This window comes from Equus quagga, chromosome 6, assembly GCF_021613505.1.
Source record: "Equus quagga isolate Etosha38 chromosome 6, UCLA_HA_Equagga_1.0, whole genome shotgun sequence".
NCBI lineage: Eukaryota > Metazoa > Chordata > Mammalia > Perissodactyla > Equidae > Equus > Equus quagga.
Genome location: NC_060272.1, coordinates 122088440 through 122109778, shown reverse-complemented (window position 1 = coordinate 122109778; position 21339 = coordinate 122088440). Strand labels below are relative to the sequence as shown.

The following is a 21339-nucleotide window of genomic DNA, read 5'->3' as shown; positions in this document are numbered from 1 at the left end:
CTGGGCCGCCGCAGCGGAGCGGCCACGGAGCCGGCCCGACTACCACAGTTTTACTTCACTACAGAGAAAGAGGCTAAGAGATGCACAGTGTCCCTCCCAGAATGTCAAAAAAACTGAGGCGTACAAAGAGAATAGAACCAGTACACTGATCACCTTACAAACCTGGGATTTTATCTCCTTAACAACCGTGCAAGTAGTGATCAGTATATCTATTTTAAAGATGAGGAATTGAGGCTCAGAGTGACATAAGTGATTCGTGGCATCAATATTTGAATCCTCCCTCACTTGCCTTTCTTCAGAACCCTTTTATCTTATGTCATGTTACGTTGCCTTTAAGCCATGATTAACCCAAAAGAGACACACAAAAGGAAAGGGAAAAAAAAAAGACAAAATCTTGAAAATATTTTAGACTTTTTAAGACTAACCTCAAAAGATGCCTCCTCTCTCAGAACTTCTCTGATCCCCCCTCTTCACCCCTCCTTGTTGATTCTTGTCCATCATACGTTTGTCACATGCTTCAGGGTCCACAGAAATAAACAGCACATTGTTCCTGCCCTCAAAGAGCTTACAATCTAGGAAGGAGGGAAAGATAACAATTGAATTGGCTCTAATATCTCAGAGCATACCTCCGAATAAATTGAGTGAATTAAAATATTAAATGCAAACTGAAAACATAAACCAGAAAAAGAATGACTGGCCAATCCTGAAATAGGGAGGGATTTCATAAGTTTAAAACAATGGAAGAACATAGAAAAGAAAAAAGTCCAATAAGTTTGATGTCTTTCTTTTCATGATATAGATCATTTCTATTCTTTTGTGAATTCTCTCTCCATAATCTTTGCAGATTCTTTCTATTGGGGTGCTCTTTGCTGATTTGTGAGAAATACTGATATTTTAAATACACTCAGGCTTCAGACTTTGAATGTCATATATCTTGGAAATATTTTTTTCTCGGTGGCCATTTGCTTTGGATTTTGAGAATGGGTTCTTACTGGACTTTTAATGCTTATGTTATGTTTAATCTTTTTCTTGTTTTGCTTTTTTTATTTAGAAAAGTCTTCTAATCTTGACATTAAATATTTATTTCTGATATCTTTCAAGTTTTTTAGGAATTTTTTTAGATTTAATATTCTGATCAATCTGAAAGTTATTTTGGTGTATGCTGGAAGGTAAAAATTCAATTTAAATATTTTAAAACAAGTATGCGCTACTACTGCATGAAATATAGTTTCCATTGATTTGACATACCAGCAGTACTTTATGTTCAATTCTTATATATAGTAAAATTTCTTAGCTTTTTATTTTGTTTCACTGGCAACTTCCTGCTTCTTTTTCCTCTTTTTCCTCCACCTCCTCCTCTCCTTCTATTTCTTCTTCCTGTTAAGCACCTCACACTATTGAAAGTTTTTGAGCTATAGAGTGATACAATTAGTCTCGATCTTCAGAATGATTCATTAAAGGACAGCGTGTAGCTTGTACTGGTGACAGGAAAGACGAAAGACTAACAACACTCCGGTTCAGGCTAGAGGAAACGAAACGGAAAGGAGGGAGACAGATGTGAGACTGTGGAAAGAGACGCTGCTTGATGGAGAAATCATCTAGGGTAGGGACAGTCAAAATGCTCCACAGACTTCGAATACAGTTGACCAGGATGAGTGGTAGTATTAATAAGAAAAAGGGAACCTCAGAATAAGAAAATGAGCAGATGGAAGAAAAAGAGAGTGAGATTTGAAAAGGACTGATGATTGACCCCACCTTACACTACTAAATGAATAAATCCTACGTGAGTCTTTGACTTTAAGAATGGTGCCATGTCAACAGGTAAAGTAACATTCAAGATGCAAAAGAAAAGCTTGCTACCCCATGACCTAACTGAACAACCATTAAATTAGTAAGAAATTACTATTCCATACATTCTGAGAATGTCTCAGTGTCATTTCACTTTCCTGCCAGAATGGGAAAAGATCCAGAAAAAGAGAATGTATGATACAGATTGTGATATTATAGATTTCAGTCTTAGTTTTTCCTGCTTTCTAGGAAATACAAAATACTACCACAAAAATGTAGCATCCTGTTTTGAACACCACTGAGCTTCACAAATTATTTCTCTTGAAAAGTTGTTAAAGCTGCAGAGATTATCCGGACCCTGTATGAAGAAGGGACATCTGGCTGCTCTTTAGGATTCCAAATGATTCACTTCCACCAGTCTTCTCTACTTCCCGGGTATCTTACATGCCACTGAATCCAACAGTGTTCAGCGAGTTCTCTCCATTGAACAGCTGCAAAGCAAGAGGAAGGATAATGTGGGATCAGCAGACAACAGGGAGGGATAAAAGCTTGACTAACTAAGGCTTTGGATGAAACAGTTATCTCCATTCTGTGAACCAGATGTTAACATTCCACGCTCATTCAGAGAGAGTTCTCTGATTGCTTTGACAAGGATTTTGAGGAATGTAATTCATTAGTATGTGGGCTTTGTCATGGTTCAGTAACCACTAAGCTCTCTTCATTGTCTAACCATGGATATACACCTACGCAACGGTCCCTGATTTATTACAGTAACATTGTTCTCTGTTTAAAAGGGAATTCTTCATTTATGCTGGCTCATGGATGAAAGTATGAGCTTTTAATTCTTTTCCCTTTCTTCATCTCCATTCTCTGATATTACTAAATTTCTCTACTCTGGTATGGCTTGCTTTCTTTTCTTCTTTCTTGTCTATAATCCTCAATCATCCTCATATTTTTAAAATTTTCTGTTGCTTTTCCCTTCCACTTACTGCTTGATTCCTTCTCTCACTTTCTCCAAGACATTATGACAAAAAAGGAAAAAATAATAAAGAAAAACTAGAGCCAGGAGGCCTAGGCTCTGGTGCCAGTTCTGTTCCTAATTAACCATGTGACCTTGAACAAATGCTTTCACTTTTCTGGGGGTATTAATTGAGATGATGAGACTAGGCTCCTTCCATCTCTAAACCTATGTTATTCAGATTCAAACAATATTAAAAGACATTATGAAGTCAACAAATGTACCCTAACTTTTCTTCTCTTGCTGTGGAGTAACAAATGAATGAGAGCTGCAATGTTTGATACGGCAACCACTAGCAACATGTGGCTATATAAATTTAAAGTTAAGGTACTTAAAATGAAATAATTTTAAAGATCCAATTCTCCAGATGCACTAACCACATTTCAAATGCTCAAAAGTTACATGTGGCTAGTGATTACCATATTGGATAGTGAAGATATTGTAGAACATTTACAGTATCGTAGAAAGTTTTATTGGATGGCACTGAGTTAGAACAGCCTAGTATGTATGAAACACAATGCAAAATACAGGCATAGAAATTATAATCATTGCCTTCAAAAAGGGAGGAAAAAATACAAACATATTGCAGTGTTAAAAAGAAAACACTCTTCATGGCTGCATTAAAGAGAATATCAAAATGTAGGATACCAGATCTCCTTTATTTTCAGTTCCCATGTCTGTAAAATGAGGACACCACACTAGAACATCTCTACAGGGATGTTTTAACTGGTTAAGATTCTATGATTCTGAATTAAAGACGGGATGTACCATAATAAGCTTAAATCAACAAAGAAATTCCCTTGACACTGATGGTTTTAAGGAAAACTTAGTCACCATGAGTCAGGAATGGGAAGTTTAACTCTAAACTAAAACCCTGTTCAACTCTGAATGTCTTAAATTATGAGAGTATGAATTGGAATATGTGGGTGTAGTGAGAGTTAAGGGCATATGAAAAGAAGATGGGCAGAAATTATTTGTTAGGTTATGGTACCCAAATCAGTAAAAAATTAACTTGGATCCTCCTTCCCCACTTGTAGGGTGGGCATTGAGGGAAACCATGGAGAAATGGAATTGGAAAAATCTCAAGGACAAGAATTGTAAGAGGACCATTAATGTCTCTCTACTTTGTTGAAAAATATTGGATAAAGATAAAAGACAACAATTTGGCTATCTGGAATTCATGCAATTTCCTCAAATAAACCTAAACTTCATCTTAGATAAAAGACAACAATTTGGCTATCTGAAATTCATGCAATTTCCTCAAATAAACCTAAAGTTCATCTTAGACTAGATTGGTTCAGAACCTCCTGAAGCAAAGCTCTGGTCTCATGACAACATGATTAAGTCATTCCCGAGAAAAAAATAATGTGCTTCCCCAAGAACAAGGAATATGTTCCCTGCCTATTTAGAAGGATGTTCTTTCAACATGGCTACCTCCCCAGTGGGAACTAGCTTCAGAAGTCTGTAATCTCATCAAAGGAAGCCAAGTGGCAGAGACTCTCTCCACAGGGGGAGCTAATCAGCAAGTCTTCCTTTCTTTTCTTCCAGGCCCTATTCATTGTTTTCCTGGGGACTAGTTTCAAGCTGTTGAAACTTCCCTTGATCCCTCTCAACCTTCAATCAGATTTGAGGAAGTGATGATTTCCCCTCTCTTTTAAGCTCATCATTTTGAATTAAAGGGTTCAGTCAAGTCTTAGCACAACACTTGGTCAGCCTAGCATTTGACATTTTGCAGTCTTAGACACTGGACTGAAATGAACCTGGATGCAGAGGCCTCCAAAATGGTAACCTTCATTAAGCAAATTTTCCTTCATGTCTTGGCAAAGAGTTTGGGATATAAGGTAATCTGATGCCTTCAGGATGTGTCAAGAATCTTCAAGACTGAGAGCCATGTAGAGTAGGCTATACCCCGCTAAATGCTTCAGAACAGAAATTCTCCAATTCAAACGAGAGGGGGCAAACCTCAGGAGCTTAAGCAAGTTTATTAGAGAGGTCATTAAGTCTGTACACTTTTTTTCCACAAATCCACAGGGAAGTCCTGACTATCGTTTTTGTTCTTACACAACAAAATGTGGCAATCTTGACTTCTTTTTTCTTATCTTTCCTTTGCTAACTAACCAGAGGCATACGGAAATGCTTTCCTTCATTAAAAATGGGAGAGCAATAGGCTTCTCAGCTAAACGCACTTGGATGATTAGTAGATAAGTCACGGTCCTGCTGATCCACTCTGATGATTACTGGGCTTTGCTTCCCATTCACACAATGTTGGAGAATGAGACTGAATGGCAGCTTAGTAGTCGTGAGATCAATTGCTGGGAGGGTGAGTGAAGGAAAAGAGGACCATCAGAGTGTACCCTTCTGAATTAAAAGGCTCAGCATTTTAAGATTACTTGATAAACTGGTACTGCACAATAGCCATTTTGATATTGCTTTCAGGTCAACAGTTGACTCAGCCATCACCTTCTCCAGTCGGGGAGGAAGTGGTCACCCAGGAGCACTGCAGTGCCCATTCTGTTCCCTGCTGTAAAAGAAACATGGAACTGTATTGTTTCCAACATGAATTTTCCTGCTACCTTCTATAATGTCAGTTATATTACGACACAGTTAGCCAAGACAGACCAGACATTGTGTGGCTTCAAAGGTCTTCTTATTTTGCTTTGCCAGCTCCCACTCATGGGAAGTAGTAGCTGAAACCTGAGAAGGAGAACTGGTTCTAAGTCGGTCGGAAGCCTACAGGGACAGCCCACTTAATTATCATCTTTATAACCAGCACTGAGAGAATGTAACACTATCCCAGTCACACAATGCAAGTTAGCAGTAATCAAATGATAAAGTTTCCTTTCCTTCTTCATATAGATTCACTAATGCTAGAAAAGCATCCTGTTTCGTGTACACTTTCTAAGCAATGTGCTTAAGACATATTTAAATACTTTTATTTACAAGCAGCAGAAAACAGCTGTTCAGCTCAAATGATAGATCTTGGAGGGTGCCAGGGAAATAAACACGGAACCACAGAATGGTTCTCATACACAGTTGAATTTGTCTCTTAGCAGCTTTTCACCACACCTTCAGCAAACAGAGCACCCATGCGTGAAAGAGCAATAATCAGGTCCTCGCCCTTAAGTGACAGGCTTTAGCATGTTACAAGAAAGGCAGCCTTTTTATTCTCCCCTCTCCCCGCAACCCCACTGCCATTCGAGAAATCCATCAGTATACAGATTCAAGCAAATCTCACTCGCTCCAGAAACTCTTTTTCGCACCTCAGGATGAAGTTTTCCTCCTGGTGAGTCCTCCGAAGATTCACTCCAAATGCATGAGGGGTTTGTGGGGCAATAACACCGTGTCATTCTCTTGCTTAATCAAACAAAAGAGATGGTCTTCTAAGAGTCCTTCCTACCACCGTATAGGAGTGGCCACTACTACCTTCTGGATTTAAAAATGTCTTGAAGCTTGGACATGTCCGTAGGCATTGTGTATGGGGTCTGTTGTAGGCAATCCGTAGTTAGGCTAGGACTCCGAGTTCCAGATGGTGGCCTCGCTTCCTAGAGAACACCTAGTTTCAGACTGGACAAGTAGCTCACCAATCATTCTAGTTTCTGAACTTAATACAGAAGAGTTGTGAAGGGTAGCAGAGTATACCCCGAAACATGGCTGTAGGAGTACGGGACATGCCATCCCAAAATATGCCACTTTGATATATCGATTATTTTGAACCGTAGGCACTTGAAAAACAGCAAAAGCAGGAACTGAACTCCCTTCATCTGCCTAAAGACAGAGTCTCCAAAAGGAACTCTGTTGTCATAGATCCCCTCCCTGGGATCTTCATCAACCAGGGAAGAGTGACTCTTGTCACAGGAGAGGCGTCTAGAAGTCGATGTCACACCCAGACAAACTTTGTCACAAGTTATCATACCTCCCATCTATTCTTCTAAGGGCCCATTCATCTTTCTCAAAAATCATTTCCTCTTCACTAAGAAGTCTATATGCCCCTTCCCCTTTCTCTATTAAGATGATGTTTAAGCCTGAATTCTAAGCCACCTCAGGGAGTTACCATTTTTCCCTGCATATCTCCCATGTATACATACCGTACACATACTAATAAACTTCTGTTTGTTTTTTTCTTATTAATCTGTCTTTTATTACAGGGGTCTCAGCTAGTCAGAATAGTAGAGGGAAAATTCTTTATCCTCTCCTATGGTTGACATTGTAGGAGAGGAATTTTTCCACTTAAGTGGAAATTAACATCCTAGAAGTATCAAATGACACCAAAATTCTAGACAAATGCTATGGTAAGAAATATCAGGTGTTTCCTCACCCACATTAGCACTAATGCCAGTGAGTGACAGGGAATAACAAAGATGGGGAGTGTTGGAGCTGGGCCCCAGCTGACCTGTGCTCACATTATTAGGAAGAAGACTCAGCTTTTAGAGTACTTAGGACTTTCCCCCCAAATCTGTGAATTATCTTGAATGCACATTTCCCTCCACCAAAACCCTGGAACTAGTACTAACCAGTCTGAAAAAAAGTGTCTTCCAGCATCATTGATATTTTAAGATTCTCCAGTCCAGGCTAACATGGATGGCCTTGAGATATGCTATAGTGACCATCTCGCTGATGGAATAGGCATTAGCAGGTGCTCAGGGCCTCCGTTACAACGTGGTTTGGGGAATCTCTCTGAATCCCAACCATGATACTGTTTAGCTAAAAGTGGATTGTCTCTGTACCTATGCAAGATGTTTTGTCCTTCCAGTGTTTTCATCATGACCACAACCCAATAGTGGTATCATCCAATTTTTTTGAATAATGAGCTAAGACATACAAAGACTAAGTGATGAGCTTAAGGTTGCACAACCGCGAAGTGTCAAAGCTTGGTATGCTGTCCCAACTTAGAACTATTTCCTCTACCCCACAAAAGCATGAAAATACTACACATGATATGTAACCAGTACAAGTTATTGCACATGTATGTAATGTTTCTTATTTTTCTCTAGGAACCCACCCCATTTACCTACTTGCTTCAAGGCTTTTTTTAATATAACTTACTCATTACATCAGCTTTTAGATGGTAAGCAGGAAGTTATTCTATATAAAATTCTTTACCTCATTATTCCTAATAAAACAATGCTATCCAACATTTACTAAGGCCCCGATAAGTGTGCCATTGCCTTCACATATGCTATTCCTGTGCTTCAAAACTACACTTATATACGTGTGAATGGGCTCAGAGAGGTTACATGACTTGCCCATAAAAGGGGGTGGAATACAAACTTAGATCCACCAGAGGCAACCATACTTAAGGGGCTATATGTACTTACGCTCACAAGTTTATGTGGCGTTGAAAAGCGATTCCATCATTTAAAATAATGAAATTAGGAAAGGAAGTGTTTTTGAGTGGGTAATATTGTGGGTTTCAATCAGGTATGCTTATTTTAAGGAGATGGCTAGACAATCTAATAGAAATGTCTCATGGGGCACTGAAAGTCCTGGAAGAGAGATCAACAGGACATCTTTGGGACACATTCTGAATGAAATTGAAACTTTAAGCTGTTATTCATTTTTAGTGGACAACATTTATTGAAAGTAAAGAAGGTTGAAACAAACTTGGAGAATATCTGAAGTTATAGAAATGTTAGGAAAAGAAAATATCATTTGCTGAGTGCCTGCCATCTGCCATACATTGCCTCATATCCCCACTCTAGCTTAGTGGTTATCAAACAGAGATGATTCTGCTTCTCCCTTGGGGGACATTTGTCAATGTCTGGATACACTTTTGTCACAACTAAGCTAGTGATACTGGAATCTGGACAGAGGCCGGGGATGCCGCTAAACATCCTATAATGTACAAGACAGCTCTCAACAACAAAGTATTATCTGGTCCAAAATATCAATAGTGCTAAGGTTGAGAAATCTTGCTTCTAGCTGAAAAAAACAAAGCAAAAACCAAAAAACAAAGACTGTGAAAAAAGGGAATCATTCATCTGGCATTTTGGGGACAAGTTGTCACAACAAGGAAGAATCTTTTGGGGAGTGTCTTCAGGGTAAGCAATCAACATTTTCTGGTACAGAGGTAAATTTTCTGTTATAGAGTATAACAAGGACTTTCCCTAAGAAGTTATAAAGGAAAATGAAAAGAGTCAAATAAAAAGAATTTGCATAGAAAGAACTAAAGTTTGATGGGTTTGGTGGGATGGCAGGTAACAGGGAAAGAGAGTGAAAGCAATAAAAAGTGGCCTTGAGGTTAAAGATTGAGGCTGATGGGTTCTTCATTCTAATTCAACTCACACTTATTAAACTTTGCAGTAGACAAAGCATATTCCGTAATGAGTTTGTTATGGGTTGAATTGTGTCCCCCCCCCAACTTCATGTGTCAAAATCCTAACTCCCTGGTAGCTCAGAATGTGACCTTATTTGAAGAATACAATCTTTACAGAGATGATTAAGTTAAAGTGAGGTCATTCACGTAGGCCCTGATCCAAGAGGACAGGTGTCCTTATAAAAGGGAAACTTGGACACAGAGATGCACACAGAGGGAAGACGATGTAAAGAGACACAGGGAGAAGACAGCCATCTACCAGCCAAGGAGAAAGGCCCAGAACAGATCATTCCCTCACAGCCCTCAGAAGAAAACCATCCTGGCAACGCCCTGATTTCAGACTTCTAGTCTCCAGAACCGTGAGATACTAAATTTCTGCTGTTCAAGCCACAGTTTGTGGTATTTATTATAGTAGCCCTAGCAAGCTAACAGAGTTGTAGAACACAGCAGGTTTCGATTTTGAGGATAACCTTCTTTGATGGAATATCTAAAGATAATTGGTTTCTTTTGCATTAGAGTTGGATAAAGACACTATGCATACATTTAAGCAGAGATAACCAAGGGCACTGCCTACTTGTGGCCACTGTTCTATGAAGAGTATGAGAAAGAGTGTGAATTGATTAGGTCACTGTTTACACACTATGGCAAGCGAATGCAATTTACCTTTTTCTTCTATAGTCAGAAGATTAGCAATTTGGTAAAAGAAAAAAATCTTAGCATCCAGATTTAAATCCGGACTCCATAAGTGAACTTGGGAATGCTAGTTAATTTCTCCGAGTTTCAACAATTCTTATATCATAGAAATAGTAGCTGTGAAGTCCTTCACCTAGTTCTTGGCACAGAATGGAACTACAAAAAGTAGACATAATTATTATATTAAAAACCTAGCACAGTGTATGGGAGTATGTGATGTGAGCCTAACAAATAAATATTTGTTCTATTAATTTTATTATTAAAATTTATTGAGTACTTTTGCCAGACTTGTGTTAGTAACTTCACCTGTCTACGTTATCTCACCTAATCATCATAATCCTATGAGATAGAGTCGTCGCTATTAGTTATATTATTCCCATTATATGGGAGTAATGAGGAAAAGCATGGAAAAACTGAGGCCTAGAAGGGTAATTTAGCCAAGGTCACTTAGCTAATAAGTGGCAGAACTAGGCCAGGCTCTCAGGTCTATCTGACTGCTTAGTCCATGTTTTAACCACAAGTAGGATGTCCTTCTAATTGCTTCCATATCAAGGAAAGGGAGGGGGAGAATAATTCTGGAACTGTACTTGGAACTGTAACAAGTGCAAGTTATCAGGAACTGTAGTGTTTCTCTGAGTGAACATGGTTTTTGACATTGGCTTACCAAGCCCTACTTCTTACATGCTGAGCTCTAAAAAAGGTGACTTGGCATTCCACCTTTGGGAGAAAAATTACCATTAGTTTTAGTAAAACATGGAAATTGTCTCCTATGACATTTCTCAAACAACCAAGCTGGTAGCTTGGTGGGTTAGGGTGGGGGTAGGAGTAAGCATTACCAACTGGGAGAGAAAGGTCTCCTGCCACCCCCTCACCTTCTGGTGCAAGGGCACAGCTGGTGTGTTGGCCTGTGTTCCAGGCAATATGCTTTTTCTGACCTTAAGCTTTGGTCCATATGGCATTGCCTCCTCAAGTAGAAAAGGAAAGCTGTTTTGTTTTATTGAAAATTAGGTTCATATATACATAGTGTTGAAAAAGGCATTATAGGAGTAAGAACCATTTGTTAACTTGTAACTTAGCAAGATGCCCCTTTGGAGAAGACAGAGGGATTTCAAGGACCCAGGAAAGCGCCTTCTTGCTGTTTGCTCAATACTAATCCCCAAAAATCCACTGCGTGAAACCAGACAAGAGATAAATTACATGGCTGTTGAGGAGTTTATTTTTCCAGATGGCCAACCTGAAGCTATAGTTCACTGGCACATTAAGTCTCCTAATACAGAGAAATCCAGCCCAATCATGTGTTTAATAAAAAACACAAAGTGTGCTTCTCAAACAAATTATTTGGAAATGTGGAAGGTGCTGGAAAGAGTGTATAAAGGGAGCCCTTGCCATATATTGAGTTTCATCTTTCATGTTTGGTCAGTTGGTAAGAAAACAAAGCTGTGAAAACTGCTTTCCAATCGTCCCAGTGACTCCTTTTTATATTGGTCTGATTCTTCAAAGACAGCCACTTGCCTTACCACCTCAATGAGGTCAAGCTGTTTCTGTTTCTGGGTTCCCAATGACCTGGTCTTCCTTCTTTAATATTTCTCTATGGCAAGGAAATATCTATATCTATATAAATATATGATATATAGAACATATAAGTAATGTAGGAGATGCATATATATATATATATATATACATGATACATGACATGATATGTGATATATAGGATACGTAGGTTATGTAGAAGATTGTGTGCGTGTGTATATATATCTTAGATGCATACGTATACACATATATCTCTCTCCTAGAGATGTATGTATATTTCATTTATAGATAGACACAGATATAATATAGATATAGATACAGATACAGATATACGCTAGGGCTTTCACTGCATGGGGCAGAGAGTGAGAGAGCAAGATGGAATAATGAAAGAAAAATCAATCTATTCTACTGTTCAGCACATTTAGTTAGTATAATCATTGGGTCTATCAATTCACTTTTTCAAATCAGAGTTTTGTTGAGCAGGAGAGAGTATGGGAGGAAATGGTCAGGAGTTGAGTTTAGTTGTCTTCATGATGACAATATTGATAGTGATAGTGGTAGCACTCCTTTAATTAAGCAAATGCTGATTGTGTAGCAGGGAGTAGGCTAAGCACTTGGCACATGTTTGTGCCCTTGAACCTCACTGAAACACCATAATATGGTAATTTCCATTTCTTAGATGAGGAAACAGGCTTAGGAAGTTGTATCCTGCTAGTAGTTGATGGTGGGATCAGGATTCAAAATCTGTCAGTCCTAGTCCGAGGATCTTATGTGTAACTACCATGCTTTCATTTGTTTAGTCATTCATTTATTCCACAAACATTTACTGAATACCTGCTCTGTGCCATAGATTATCTAAATATTGGATATTTAGAAAAAGACATTCTTTATTCACTGAGCTCTCCATCTCTTCGGGGAGATAGTCATAAAAAATAAGTGCAATGTGGTGAGGTATGTGCTAGAAAGGAACTGTGGAAGGGTGCCAATGGCCCCAAATAAAGTGATCCCTACTGACCCCTTGGAAGGGGAGATGGAGGCTCAAAGGCAGAAAATTAACATCCAGAACACCTATCTTTCTTCTGCCTCAAAACCAAGGGAAATGTTCTAAATGAGATTTGTCTGCAAAAAAAAAATACTTATTTTGTGCTTGATTTTCCCTGATTCCGCTTTTAAATCCCACAAAATAGCCCTCTTGAAGATGTAGAAAAATCTATTTTTGTCTCTGTTCCAAGTCCACAACCTCTCTCCGTCTTGTTGGCCCTCATCCTCTGTTTTTTAATACTTTCCCGATAGATTTCCTATCCTTCAACTTAGTCCCTGTGCAGCCCAACCTCCACCCTACTACCGAGGTGAAATTTCTAATAGGAAAACTTGATCATCTCAGGTCCCTGCTAAATGTCCTTCCATGGTTTGCTTACTAGAGTGTGCAATTTGGTTCTCCAACTTCAACTTCCTCCATGTTCCACCTTCATATAAGATTAACAGCTATTTATCCAGTAATGACTTGTTTCAGGCAGTTTATACAGCCCATCTTTAACATTCGCAGAAATTTTGTAATCTAGGAGACTTTATCTTCATTTATAAATGAGAGAATAAAAAATCAGAACAATTGAGTGACTCACTCAAGTTGATGCCAATAATAGATGGCAGAATGACAACCATACCTGTTATCTTCCTCACTAGACAATGGGTACTTTAAGACAAAAACCTGCATCTTTTTTCATCTGTGTATTACCGACTTCTAGCATAATGCCAGATGGTGAATGGATGAATGAATGAACAAATGGATACATGTTTCCACTTCTGCTGCACACAAAACCTGGTTGTTGATTTCACATTTCTTGCATCTTATTCTCAGATTGACTGCATTTCAGAGACTTCCTGGAATGTCTATTAGAAAATAAAACCAGCTTTTGGTTTCTTCCCTCACTGGGTTCCAAGTGGGAATCCCCAATCCATTTAGAGCCCTCTTACCCACAGGTAGAAAGCTAAAGTGTGCATGATCATTCCAGTTCTTTGTTATTTACTGTTTGCAAAGTGCTGTCAAAATCTCTGAGATATCACTATTGTGTGGAGCCAGACTACCTCAATCCATTAAGTTGAATGACTTTTCTTTGTACATGGCTAAATGTGTAGATTTTTAGCTGGAACATACAGGATGAATTAGAAAAGGAAGATGTTGCAACTGCCCTGTTGAGATATATAGTAGTGCCCACCTTAAAAGGTTTTTAGAAGAATCGATGAGTTAGTATATGTAGAATGCTAGGAACAGTAACTGGCACAGAGTAAGCATTCCAACTGTGTTTGCTATTACTAATATAACTTTATCTTATCCTTATGTCCATGCTGCAGTAGGTGGTGTAAATATTATTATTTCAAATTTACTGACAGGGACACAGAGGAGAGATTAATTGCGTTCCAAAGGTCAATGAACTCTAGTAACTAGAAACTCATCTCCAGGACGCTTTTGATTACATGGTACACACGGATAAAAGGGGCATATCAAATAATGAAGGTACCTCTCTCATGTTGGCATGGTGAAGAGGCCTATACAATATCCTGGAAACACCCTCGTAGGATTCTCAATTAGGCCTTTGTATTAGAGTTTTGCCAATTGCATTTCCACTCTTTTCATTGAGTTCAGGCCCTGAGGATCACATGAATAAAAGAGTTTGGGGAAAAGTACTTTATTTTATAAGTGGTTGCCATTAATTACAAAATAAGTTATGAATATGTAGACAGAGGTCACTCTGTGTCAGTCGCCTTCCCCTGACTAATGCTATTTACTAAGCACTTTATACACAATTGGCTTATTTAATCCTATTTTGCAGATGAGGAAGCTGAGAGACTACAGCTCAGTATGAGTAGAAATAAGAGTCAAACCCTAGGTTGTCAGATTTGCAAGCCTGTGCCCCTAAACAGTTTTTTATCAAATATAGAATCATAAAAACAGCTCAAAGTCCATGTTTGAGTACAGAGAACTGAGAAGCATTATCTTTATATTTCTTTCTTTTAAAAATTCTATAAAGTGACAGAACTCTTTTTGGTGGTGGGCCATATGCCATGTCCTGCTTAATCTAACCAGTAATAATCATGCTGCAATAGATTTTTTAGATGCCTAATATAATGGTTATCAATGTATGTAATTTCCCAAGCTAATAAGAATGTTCAAAGGAAAATCAGAATGACATTTGAAAGGAAGAGTATGACACAATGTGATTTTGCCATTACACCATACAAGACGTCCTCTACATTGATGAGAGAAACGGCCCACTATAAACAGAATGATATATGTGGTCAAAATTATGGAAGACCTAGATGATTGTTTCAGCCATTAATATATTGTGAAAATCAATTTTTTCCACCAATAATTATGGAGATGCAGAGCATTTCCTGATGATTAAAGGTCTTCCAGGGGCTCCAGACATACAAAAGACCATTCACCCCAGTTGTTCAGTAATCCTTTGGAAATAAATGCTCATTTCCAGAGTCATTTTGTACTGATAGATTATCCTTAGGGGATAAGGAGGATAAAAGTCCTAACAAAGAACACATGAAGATTCGGTAGGCAAAAATGCAACATATGTCTAGAAAACTCAGTGTATAGTACTGCAAACTAAACTTCATTATCAAAGACTCATCAGAGTTTTAAGGATGAGGTTTTTCCACCCTCTGTAGTCCCTCTGCAGTAACCAGCATTCAATACTTGAAGGCTATAGGCAGGTAAGAACTAGTATTTCATCTTGAGACATTTGAACGAGAAATAGGAACTCAAATGCACCCTAGGAGATTCTATTGGCAGCAATGCTCATACATTTGATAGATAGGCAAGTGTCCTCGCAAGTCAATATTGTGCCTTTTCTTTTCTCTGTGTTTCTTATCCTCCCATCCTAATCCTATCTATCAATCATGGCTCTTTCTTAACCTCCCAGAAGCTTTTCTTAGCCTTCAAGAAGTTTTAATGATTATCCCAAACCCACTATAAGCCTTCTCTGAATTTCCATAATATTTAAAGTCGAATCTTCCATTAAAAATATATGGTTTCTTAGATTAAAAATTGTTTGTACTACGTTTAATAAAGTCTTATCTGTTTCTTTCATTCTTCTCTTGTAACCCTCAGTATGTAAGTAGCATGACATAAGGCATGGAGAAAATCTTCAATAAACACTTAAAGTTGGGATTGTGATTTCATGGGAAAAGATCCATTCATTAACCTCACCTAAAAACCTTTAGAGTGCTGAAAACTCTGACACATTAACCATTTCTTTGGCATATCTCATTAAAGCTATTTAAAATCAAACATTTTCATGAAGACATAGAAAACCTCATGTTATTGTCAATCTTTAAGTCTTCAGTAGGGGTGCATTTGTGATACCCATTCATCACTGATCAACAAAGCCCTAGGTAACTGAAACCCAGAAGCAATAATTATAATGGCTGAAAACTAATCAATCAAATAAAATTAAAAACTTAGGAATAAATTTAACCAAGGTGGTTAAAGATCTGTACACAGAAAACTATGAGACATTGATGAAAGAAATTGAAGACGATTTAAATAAGTGGAAAGATATCCCATGTTCATGAATCAGAACAATAAATACTGTTAAAATGTCCATACTACCCAAAGCCATCTATAGATTCAATGCAAGCCTCATCAAAATTTCAATGGCATTTTTCACAGAAATAGAAATAACAATCCTCAAAGTCATATGGAACCACAAAAGACCTTTAATAGCCAAAGTAATCTTGAGAAGGAAGAGCAAAACTGGAGACATCACACCTCCTGATTTCAAACTATACTACAAAGCTATCATGATCAAAGCAGTATGGTACTGGCGTAGAAATAGACCATCGGAACAGAATCAAGAGTGAGAAATAAACCCAAGCATATATGATCAACTAATATTTGATGAGGAAGCCAAGAACACTCAATGGGAAGAAAGATGGTATTTTCAATAAATGGTGCTGGGATAACTGGATATCCACATGCAAAAGGATGAAACTGGACCCCTATCTTACACCGCTCACAAAAGTTATCTCAAAATAGATTAAAGACTTAAATGTAAGATCTGAAACTGTAAAACTCCCAGAAAAAAACATAAGGGGGGAAGTTCCTTGACATCGGTCTTGGCAATGGTATTTTGGATATGACAACAAAAGTACAAAAGGAAACAAAAGCAAAAATAAACAAGTGGGACTACATCAAACTATAATGCTTCTGCAAAGAAACAGAAATGATGAACAAAATGAAAGGCAACCTATGAAAATCCTAAGGAATGGGAGAAAATATTGCAAAGTGTATATCTGATAAGGGGTTAACATCCAAAATATATTAGGAACTCATACAACTTAATAGCAAAACAACAACAGAAACAAACCCCAAATATCTTGATGAATATCTAACTCCTCTTATAACTAGAATTTGGAGTACTGACCATAAGGAGTATGTTGAGTTATTTAATAACAGAGGCACAAGTGACTACAACTACTCCTTACGTAGCCTTCCAGAAACACCAAGTTGCTTACAGTAGGATAAAGACTGGACCAATTCTGTCTTTCCAAGTATTTATGCACATGTGCTCCCTAAAAGGGACAACTCTTGAAATCTTACCCAACTCTCTTCAAACAAACCTGCTGTACAACCTTTCAGCTGTCTACATACAAAAATTATTTTGACAACTTTAATCTAATCATATATATAATATATAAGATTTTTATATAGAGAGATCACACATATGTATAAAAATTTGAAATAACTTATTGAGGATAAAGGCTTTCCTTAAAGTTTTCAATTTCTTGGTTTATTTATTTTAGTGGTTATATTAATATTCTATCCTCATTATTCCTAGTATTTGCTTAAGGTTAAGATGCCAAATCATTGTCATTAGTGGTAGAGAGAAACTGAGTATCACAATCATGTCAGTAGATAAAGCAAGCTCTTTTTTGAGAATATTTCTATGCTTGTCTTTCAATCCAAGAGCTATAAAATTTATGGGAACATTGTTCCCTTAACCAATCATGTGTACAACAGAGTTGGCCCCGTGAATCAACGAAATTACCTAGTTTCATATTACTGTCTATAAAGCTTAAAAATACATTGTCTCAAAAATGAAGCTTAACTTTATTTCCAAAAATTTAGAAACTCGCCTTTTCCTGTCAGACTATGATAAAATAGTAAATGATTGAAGAAAAACAAAAGGAAGAACGAAAGAATAATCTTCATTGAGCACAATCAAAAGACTCCTAAAAAGCAAGCTTAAGCAAATGCTATGGTTCTTTTGTCTTGTTTCTAAAGATGTAACATTTTTGGAATCTTCCTGGGATTTTCAATCTTCTTTTCTCTCACAAAAGAAAAACAAACACAAACATAGCACCTATAACCTATGCTTTAATTTTGAGGGAGATTGAGAGAATAGGATAAATAATTCTTTTACATAGATATTTCACTGTGAAAGACAACATTTTGATGTATTTATTCAAATTGAATGTGTTTTGTGACAACAGCATTATTATTTCCTGGTGTTAATATCTTACGATGCTTTTAATTGTGTGTAATTCAGCAGCATTCACCATCATTTGCCACTCAGCCAACACAGCCACTTTGTTTTTCAAAGAACAATACGTGCTCTGATAATCTTTATACCGAGTTGTTCACCTGATGGAAAATAGAAATATATACCTGTATCATTTTGTGAGTTTGCTGTTGCTGTTTCTGTTCTGGAGAAACTGTCCTGAGTTAACCAATAAATTGACAACTCCACTAGCTCAGAAATACTCCCCTGGGGTGATTTGCGTTAAATTAGCATTGCTGGTAAATGCTTTCAAGAAGACTATACAATTATGGCCAGATGAACACATTCCTCATACAATTTCAGGATTAATATTAGTCTCCTAACAACCTAGAAACCAAGATCATAATTACCGACTGCCATTTCCCCCCATTGTCCAGGTAACTGGCCTTCAACATATGACCAATTTGAAACCTGGGAATCTTGGGAGAAAGCATCAGGTCTGCTGTTGGGAAATTGAATTCAAGCGCAGCCCTGCTCCCTAAACACTCATATTCTTCTCTTCTCTTTGTGCTATTTGTTCGTCTCTATTGTGCAGAGCTATCGTTTGTGCACACATTCTGTGTTAGATTTTCTACCCGATTGAGCTTGAAAAACCAAAGCTTAAGTACTAAATGTTTCCCTAAGGCCTGAATGGACTTAAAAGGACATAGGTGCAAAAAGAAAAGAAAGGAAAATAGGGGGAGAAAACATGGCTTGTTAAGTTGTTGCAATAATCTCATGCTGAGAATAAAGACCTTCAGAGTTAAAAGAATGAAAAACACTCTTCCAAATAGATTGCTTGCTTTTGTTGCACAGGTGGCAAGGCCTGGAAATATAAGATATGGGGAACAGCAGGACAGCCTGCTAGCATTTCATTAAGCTTAGAGAATAGCAGAATTGTAGAGTGGTTTCTTCCCACTTTATAAGAGACACAGGCTTCTTGACAACTTGGACTTCAGAGTGTTAGTTTGCTGGTATGTTTTCTACCAGGAAATACTCTGGGGAAAGGATACATCTCTCTACATTTTGTAGAGATTTATTCCCCTTCTCTTTTATTAAAACAAAGCCTTTTCACGTGGAGCATGGATTTGTGATCATCATTGCTTTGGACTTTCCACCATTCAGTTACTGTCATGCTTTTAATGTAAAGGCAGTATCATCTGTTAGATACAGCTTTAGAGAAAATGCTGTTTCTAAACACCGCCACTTATAATTATGCAAGGGTAATGTGCCATAGCACTGGGCAATCCCTTTGATTCAGGAACAAAATCACCTCTCTCAAAAAATGAACAGTAACTAGAAAGCTTCTTCACAGCAAAGAAAACAATCAACGGGATAAAATTGTAACCTATGAAATAGGAGAAAATATTCGCAAACCATGTATCTGATAAGGGGTTAATTTCCAAGACATATAGGGAACCCATACAACTCAGCAGCAAAATGACCACAAATAACCCAGTTAAAAAATAAGCAGAGGACTTGAACAGACATTTCTCCAAAGAAGAGATACAAATAGTCGACAGGTATATGAAGAGATGCTCAACATCATCAATTATCAGGGAAATGCAAATCAAAACTACAATGAGATACAACCTGACACCTGTTAGGATGGCTATTATCAAAAAAATAAAAGATAAGTATTGGCAAGAATGTGCAAAAATTCAAACTCTTATACACTGTTGGTGGGAATGTAAAATGGTGCACCCACTGTGGAAGACAGAAGGTAGGTTCCTCAAACAATTAAAAATAGAACTACTATATGATCGAGCCATCTCAGTTCTGGGTGTATATCTAAAAGAATTGAAATCTGGATCTCAAAGAGATATCTGCACTCCTATGTTCATTATAGCCTTAGTCACAACAACCAAGATATGGAAACAACCCAATCGTCTAGTTGAATGAAGAAAATGTGGTGTATGTATACAATGGAATATTATTCAGCCTTAAAAAAGAAGGAAATCTTGCCAATTGTGGCAACATGGATGAAGCTGGCGGACATTAAGCTAAGTGAAATGTTAGTCACAGAAGGACAAACCCTACATGATTTCACTTAAATGAGGTATCTAAAAGAGTCAAACTCATAGAAATGGAGAATACAATAATGGTTGCCAGGGGCTGAGGGGTGGGAAAAATGGGAAGTTCTTGTTTAATGGGTATAAATTTTTAGTTATGCACAATGAATAATTTCTACAGATCTGCTAAATAACACGGTACCTATAGTTAACAACAAGGTATTATGCACTTCAAAATTTGTTAAGAGGGTAGATCTCATGTTAAATGTTCTTACCACAAAAACAAAAAGAAGAAGAAAGGAAACTTTAGGAGGTGTTGAGTATGCCTCTTACCTTGGCTATGGTCATGGTACCACATATGTCCAAACTCATCAAATTGTTCACATTAAATATGTGCAGTTCTTTTATATTAATGATATCTCAATAAGGCTGTTAAAAATAAACGAACAGTAAAACAAAATATAAGAATAATTAATATTGTTGATTGTGAAGAATGGAGAAAAATTTATATAAATACATAAGTGTTGGCTACTTCTATTGTTGGAGGAAGTCACCGAGGGGAGGTGACCACTGGTTGACCCTAGAACTGGACCTGGGCGATCAGATGCTCCTCATCCCCTCCCCTGTCCTTGAAATATACGTTGTGCCCACCACTTCCACAGCCAGAGCCCTTTCCATGGACATAGCCTTGAGAGAGCAATGGGTTGTTGACACCACCTAGAAGGTACATAACTGAACCCAGTTAAGGCCTCTCTATAAGATTTAAGATTTTAGGGGGGCGGATGCGGAGATGTACTTGTCTTGTGACCACCCAAGACAATCCTCATATGCAAATTCTCTTGCTTATTAAGCCTGCCACCTACCAATCTGGAGTGGTCTGCCTCTTTCTTCAGTGCCTCCTTGCCCTCTGTGCACAGGGACTAGGTTGCAAACCAACCTTCATCTATTTCCAGCATAGTGTCAAAAATAAGAGGAGTTGGCCTCAACTCATAAGTTATATTTCCCAGCCTTAACTAAAAGTGTTTTGGTAGGATGCTTAATATCATGCACCACCGATTTTAATTTGGTGGCTATTTCCAATCAGGTTAAATATTTGTGTTCCAGTGTCATTTTATACTCCATATGGCCATTCCAACTTTGGGAGTTTAATCTGAAAATGGGAATCCAACCTGGGGAACTGAAGTAGCAGCTAATAGTTAATATTTACTGAAGGCTCAACTATGTTCCAAGCCCTTTGTGAAATGATTTTCAATGCAGTATTTTATTTAATCCTCACAAAAACTTTATGAAGTGGGTATTCTTACAGTCCTTATTTTAGGAGGCGAAAACTAACGCTCTGAGAGGGTAACGTATCCAAAGTCACAAGTGTCTTTGCAGCTTCACAACCCAACCCCACACCTGTCCCCATGTTGACCCACAATGTAACAAATCCTT

At 37.8% G+C, this 21339-nt stretch overlaps 1 long non-coding RNA gene across 1 annotated transcript; it reads right to left on the bottom strand.

Annotated features, from left to right (window-relative positions):
* Nucleotides 1-432: 432 nt before the first annotated feature.
* LOC124241160 (uncharacterized) lies at nucleotides 433-20339 on the bottom strand. The gene is made up of 3 exons (XR_006889129.1): nucleotides 20239-20339; nucleotides 2055-2279; nucleotides 433-572 (listed from the first exon to the last, which is right to left on the bottom strand). It is a non-coding gene; the product is annotated as an uncharacterized LOC124241160 (long non-coding RNA).
* Nucleotides 20340-21339: the final 1000 nt, after the last annotated feature.